Here is a 7,137-nt window from a genome sequence, read left to right as displayed (position 1 = left end):
CTCTTACTGCCCCCTGCGCCAGATTTCCCTTTAGCTTTGCGCTTTAGTAGGGGCGCCTCCTCCTCCTCCTCTTCCGCGAGCTCCAGCTCGTAGTTCTCCAGCGCATCTACAATACATGCAACACAAGTGTTAGCAAAATTTGGTATTCTAAAGGAATAAGCATAAGTGCGAAGGCTTACCAGGCGTGTCGCTATCAAAGTCAAATTCCAAATCCACAGGGATGAACATGTCATCGAAGCGATCTGGGAAGCCCACCTCCCCAGCGCCCAGCGGGACGGAGCCACCCTCCACTTGATCGTCGTATGCGGCGTGGACAAACTCCTTGGTTACTGCGCAAAAAACAAGACAAATAATATCAGCAAAGGCAAATTTTATTAGCGCGGAAATAAAGCAATGCGATAACTTACGCAAGCCGTCCACTTGGATGACAGGCTCCGCCGCGCTGTCGGCCCACAGCTTACTCATGCCGACCCCCACCAGCGCCTCCTCGCGAATTTTCTTGGCGGGGGATGGTTCGGCGGTCAGTTTCTTAACCCAGGTGCCGGTTGGGTTCTTAATAACATCCGCATCCGCGGGCGCAGAATCGATCGCGCGCATCGTCATGCGGATGGGGACTACACCAGCCCTGATGTAGAAGAACCTCTCAGACCAGTCATGAAGGCTCTTGAATGACACGGTGCTGCACTTAACCTTCTGACTGCGAGGAATAAAGGAGATCCAAGAATCTTGGATCTTGGGCTTGTAAAAAAATTGAAAGCGACGAGGGGTGGGCTCCTCGCGCTGTGATTTGCACATGAACTCGAAATGAGTCATGCGCACAAGTCCAAACGGATGGACTTGGGATATATGTATCCCAAAAAACCGTAACACCGCGCCTACAAACCTTGTCATCGGAAGACGAAGGTTGCAGTGGGTGAAAAAATGGGTGTACAGTGAAATATAGCCGGGAGGCGGGTCCGCCGCCGTTTGCCCGGCCACAGGCAACATGCAGCCAAACACAGGGAGAAAACCCTGTGACGAGATGAGGCTGTCGAGATCGGCCTGCCTTAGTTTGCAGGGGATTTCATTCCACCTTTTCGTGGCCTTGGTCCTCACTACTTCCTCCGATGTGGTCTCAACAACCCTCTTCCCCTTGCCCTTTTGCTTCAATGTCGACATCACCACAGATTTCACACGACGTCTTCGAGAGGCAATAGAGGTGATTGAGGGGTTAGAGGAGTCTGAGCTATCAGACATACAATAATAACAGCAACAGATAACAGGGTATTCGGAAGCAATAACCAGAAAATCGGAATGATAGAAGCTTTGGAATACACAATAATGAAGATGAAGAAAAAATTTATCCTAAGGGCCTGCTTTTATAGGCCCAGGAGAGAGAAAAGTGGCAACTGATCGGATTTCACGCGCCCCCACTCGCAGGTGTAAGCCAACGAGGGCGCGGCACGTGTCCCTAACACTGTTGAGGGGACATAAAAACGTAACGGACCTGCCACGGAGCAGAGACGCGCCCCCACTCGCAGGTGCAAACCAATGCGAGCGCGACACGTGTTCCAGACAGCTGTGCGAGGGGACATGAAAGGCAACTGTAGCACCTCGAGCACACGAAACGTCTGACACGTTTACGGCGCACGTCACCACCAACCAACCACGTGTTTGGACCCTTCGTTTCAACCAAATGGATAGAACTTCGCGCAACGATGGAAACAACCAAGAAAACGACAAAACCCCATTAAAAAGACCAAATCAGTAAGTCTAATATCTATCTTACCGCGCTAGCGCGAGATAAGACACACATTAGACTGGGGGGGCTTGAAGAGGTATGTACCCGCCTCAACACCGAGCAAGGCAGGTCAACCCACAAGATAAAGACATTATGAAGGCACAAAGCCAAAACCTATGCGCATGGCGCATACAAAACATGCTCAGGCATCATATGCCCAGGCACACATATGCTCGCGCATCACATATGCGCGTGGCGCATCAGCGCGCGGCGCATATCACATGCTCGTGCATATCACATCTGCGCATGAAATATCTGCGCGTGAGAATAAAGAGAAGACCTCGCGCATCCTCAGGATTGGCGCATATCACACATGCACATAATCGACCTCGTCCTTATCCAAATCAGGATTAGGGCAACCTTGATTGTGCACGTCAGACAACCTTCCAGAAGGCATCTTTTTAAGGAGTAAGAATATGCTGATGTTGACAGCTGCCAAATGAAAGGTCGACAACTCAGCATGACACATGTGCTACCACGTGATTACAACCAACGAGAAAGCGCCAGGTGTCCCAGAGGACACGTGGCGCAGTGCGATTGGAGGAGGCCAACGAGGCTGAGCCCAATCAGTGGAAACCCTAGCACTATAAATACAGCATCAACTCCACTTTGATGGACACATTCATACTCAATCATTGACAGTTACAGGCAGTGATATCACATTCAATCATATTGAATTACATTCACTCACAGTCAGTTACATACAAACACACAGTCTCACAATCATACAGTATTCAGCTATTAAGCAATACTCTCCAGATTCCCTTACTCTCACATTATTATCTTCTCCACCATATACTTATTCTCACGCCGGAGGGTTACCCCAAAGAGGACCCCTCTGTCCCTTTCTGAGGGGTAAGTTAACGGCGTTGTTCATTTTGTAGGTGGAAGAACACAGAACCAGAAGAACCATCGGTGAAATAGTACAATCAAAACCCGAGGAAAGTAGATCTGCTACCAGTGAGTAGATCCACGTTTCTTCAAAGACGTTTTAAAAAATTTAGCATAGTCTATAATTAATCAATGGAAATTTGCAAAATCTCATCTAGACACAGATTATGACTTCAATAATTTGAAACATTTCATTAGCTTTGTCAAAGATGATACGTGAACATTAGGTGCACCTAAAAGTATAGAATATATTGGATAATTTTTTTTATTAATTTATAAACACTTAAAATGTTGTAAATAATATATCATAACTCCTTTATTATTAATAATACAAAACCATTTATATCATATTATCATACATAACTTATAATTGTAATAATTATTATTATTGTACTTTATATACATGATTAATTATAACTCATGTATCATAGTTAATTATAAAATAATATATTTTATATGCTTATCTCACCATCATCATCGAACTCAGTATATCTCACAAATAGCAAAGCTATGACAAGGTTTGAGAATGGTAAGCTATAGACAACCTTACCTCTACTCTTTAATACTCCTTCCGTCCCATTATAAGTGTCATAGTTTAAATTTTCAAGTTTTTATTTTGCAACATTGACCGTAAATATTTTTGTTCGTGTCATATAATACTTGATGAAAATTATATCAATGTAAAATACGTTTAAACCCAATCCATTCATATATTTTACATCAAGTATTATATAACACAAACAAAAATATTGTCGGTCAAAGTTAAATAAGAAAGACTTGAAAAATCAAACTAAGACACTTATAATGGGACTAAGGAAGTATTAGAGAGGCTGCTTCCGGTGAGACCCCCGGCTCGATAGTAGTTTTGCATCAAGCCTTGACAATAAGGTACATGCCGATTGGTGCATGTACCTTTGTCTTTCGGCTATCAACGCTACCATATGATGCCTGATTAACCTTCCGCCACTTTTAACGTTATTTTCACGAGATTAGTAAAATAACGTCAAAATTAATGCAGTTTTCCTTTTATCCACCCGAGAATTCACACATATATACATTATATGCGTGCACCGCAAACAATATTTCTATCTAATAATTGGTTTTTAATTTAAAACCAAAATTAGAATAAACAAACCAAAAGAACACATATATTGACACTCTTGGCTTGTTTGTTACAAGTAAAAATAGTACGACAACTTGTTTATCCTAAATAACGTATTCCCGACACAATATCCATGTTGTTATGTTGCGGTCTAGAGCTCGTCGTGCTCGGTCACAGTCTCGCTATCGATCCCTTATCGTAATAACACTTAACTACTAAAAAACACACTATACTGACTACTGAGATATATATGAAATTTTCCCTTTATTTTAAACCGGGACTGTTCTATTTTCAACTGTTTCCTCGTCCTCGTCTTCATTTTCCCTTGACATTTCCTCCAACGACTTACCATTCGACTCGGGCACCAAAAACGTAAACAACATCCCGAGACAATTCACGACCCCGAGCACAATAAGCGAGTTTTTTACCCCAATCCCAGGCGGGTAACCTTTATCCGTCTTAGTTTTGTCTTGGCTTTGCGCCGCATACAAAACCCCGAATGCACCAATTATTGCCCCCGCTTTACCCGAAGCCGCCGAAATCCCGTGGCACGTTGACCGAAGCCTTGCGGGAAAAATCTCGTCCGGGACCACAAATGTAGTCGTGTTAGGCCCGAAATTTGCGAAAAAGAACGTTAACGCGTACATTACAACGAACCCGATTCGGTTCTCCTTTTGTGTCCAATGATGGTACGGTATCGCGAGCGCGAACATGAAAACCGTCATAAAGAAAAACCCCATTAACTGGATCGCGAACCGCCCGATTCTATCGATAAAGAATACGGTGAACCAATATCCCGGGACCGTACTACAAAGCGCGATTAGCGTTTGCGCTCTCGAGATTTTAAAAACCTCTTGGATCGCGTTCATTGTCTTCGCGTTCGGGATCCACCCGATCGCACTAAATATGTCCTTTTGGAATAAGTATTGGCTATAAAACGCGATATCGAGCAAGAACCACGTGCTCCGAGCAAATGTAACCCGTGTCGCTTCAAAAACCGTTTCGAAAAAAGCCCGAACGTGTTTTGTTGTTTCTCGACCACTTTTTCCTGGTCAGGCTCGAGCTTGACTTGTAAAACTTTTGATATATCCGCCGCCGCTTGTTTCGCGTTTTTCGCCACTAAAGCCGTATACCGAGCGGTTTCGGGCATCTTCATCCGCCAATAATAAGTCATCAAAGCCGGGATCGCCCCGAACATTAAAATAATCCGCCACACATAATCCGCTTGTGGGACCGTGGACCCCAACGGGTCCACCTCGTAAGCCGGAGCCGGGTACTTGGCTTTAAACACGGCGGAAACAATACACGCCACCATCCCGCCCGTCAAAATCCCGAACCCTTGCATCGCAAACACCGCCGCAATAAACGCGCCTCGGGTTTTCTTATTCGCGTATTCCGACATGATCGTTGCGGAAAGCGGGTAATCTCCACCAATCCCAAACCCGAGCCAAAACCGAAAAAAACAAAGGGTTGCCATAACCGCGGTCGGCTCGTTACTAAACGAAAGCCCGGACGCGATCGAACAAATGACCATTAACATAAGTGTCATTCCGTAAACTCGTTTTCGGCCCATTTTGTCACCGAGCCACCCGAAAAAGAGTTGACCCGCGAGGGTGCCACAAAACGCGACCCCGTTAACCGCGGCCGACACGTTAAGAGGCAATGACCCGGGTTTCTCGTCAGCGAAGTCGTGGTAGTAAATTCGGCCTAGTAGTTTCGTTACCAACGAGATGCAAAAGAGATCATAAGCGTCGGTAAAGAAACCCATACCGGCGATTACGATCGCCGTAAAATGGTACCATTGAGTCTTGGCTACATCAAGTGCATTCAACACCTTCAAGTTATCATTTGCCATAACCTATGTGTTCAAGAACAAAAATAAATAGTTATTAGTTCTTTACATATGTAAATAAAAGTAAGTGTGACAGTCCAAATATATTACTTATAGTTACAGCGCATGTTTGTATTCTTTTATTTAACTTTAACCGAACACGAGTAATGGAAAATAAATATGTTCGTGTTCGTTTATATTAACATTCTGAACTAAGGGTGCAAATGAGCCGAGCTGTTCGCGAGCTACTCAAGATCGGCTCGTTAAAAAGCTCGATCGAGCCCGAGCCTAAAAGTAAGTTCGTTTAATAAACGAGCCCGAGCTTCACTTATTGAGCTCGAGCATGTCATTTATATAATTTTTAAAATATATATTTAAGAATTATTAATTAATATATATAATGTTATGAAAAAATAAATAAAAATAACTAAATAATATATGTTATTTTATACATAAAATATTATAATAGAAAAAATATATAAAAATAATAATATTTATATAAAAAATAATTGATAAATTGTAAACGAGTCAAGCTCAATCTTGAAAATCTATTCACGAGCCGAGCTCAAGCTTTGAAAATTGAGTTCGAAACGAGCCGAGCTCGAGCTTTGTATAAGGTAAACGAGCCGAGCTTGAGTCTAGTCGGGCTCGGGCTCGGGCTCGGCTCGGCTCGTTTGCACCGATGTTCTGAACGAACATTTCAGGAACATAAACAGACAAAAAAGAACTTAAACGAATATAAATGAACATTAACGAACACCAACTTAAGCCCAATACATGTTTATATAATTTTGGACATAATATAATTACATATAGTTAAATGTGTTAAATAAACGTATATAAACAGACGTAAACAAACATAGAAACGAGCACAAAGGAACATTCACAAACATACATGAACAAACGAAACATGTGTTCATGTTTGTTCGTTTAATTAAATGAACAAAAAGTTTAATCCATCTTCGTTTGTTTATCTAATAAATGTACATAAACGATAATTTATTTAACATTACTTTTGGACATACGAAAGTTTCAAACATGTACTATAAAGTCATGTGATATTTAATGAAAGTGATGTATTTTAAAACGGACTCGTGACACCATAGTAACTAACCACTTGTACTATACACAATAAATGCTTTACCTATTCCCTTTTATTGGAAAAAAAAACTATATCATCTTTTAAACAATTTTTCATAATTTTGTCACATATGGCCTATAGGACTTTTGTCACATTCGTTAAAATACAATTAGCCAAGTGGTCACAAGTTATGGTGAAGAGAGGGGTCAAGTCGCTGCTAGAACACATCTCATTTTTCTACGAATTTTTTTATAAATTCCTATAACATGTAACTCCAACAATTTCCAGATGAATTTAAAAAAAAAAAAAACTAGCCCTTCTTTTACTACAACATCGCAATAATAACAATACGATTTTTCTTGGGAAAATTGTTACTGTTCCAACAAAAATATATTTATCAATTATGTTTATTATTTTTGTTAAAAAGGTGTTGGAAAACATTATACATATAA

General features: G+C 41.7%; 1 pseudogene; it reads right to left on the bottom strand.

Annotated features, from left to right (window-relative positions):
* Nucleotides 1-4,035: 4,035 nt before the first annotated feature.
* On the bottom strand, nucleotides 4,036-5,650 carry LOC143541839 (inorganic phosphate transporter 1-4 pseudogene; annotated as a pseudogene).
* Nucleotides 5,651-7,137: the final 1,487 nt, after the last annotated feature.

This window comes from Bidens hawaiensis, unplaced genomic scaffold (genome assembly GCF_021521415.1).
Source record: "Bidens hawaiensis isolate Kalapana, Puna unplaced genomic scaffold, B.hawaiensis_p1.1 tig00012650_1, whole genome shotgun sequence".
Classification (NCBI taxonomy): Eukaryota; Viridiplantae; Streptophyta; class Magnoliopsida; order Asterales; family Asteraceae; genus Bidens; species Bidens hawaiensis.
This window is presented reverse-complemented; position numbering and strand designations above follow the sequence as displayed.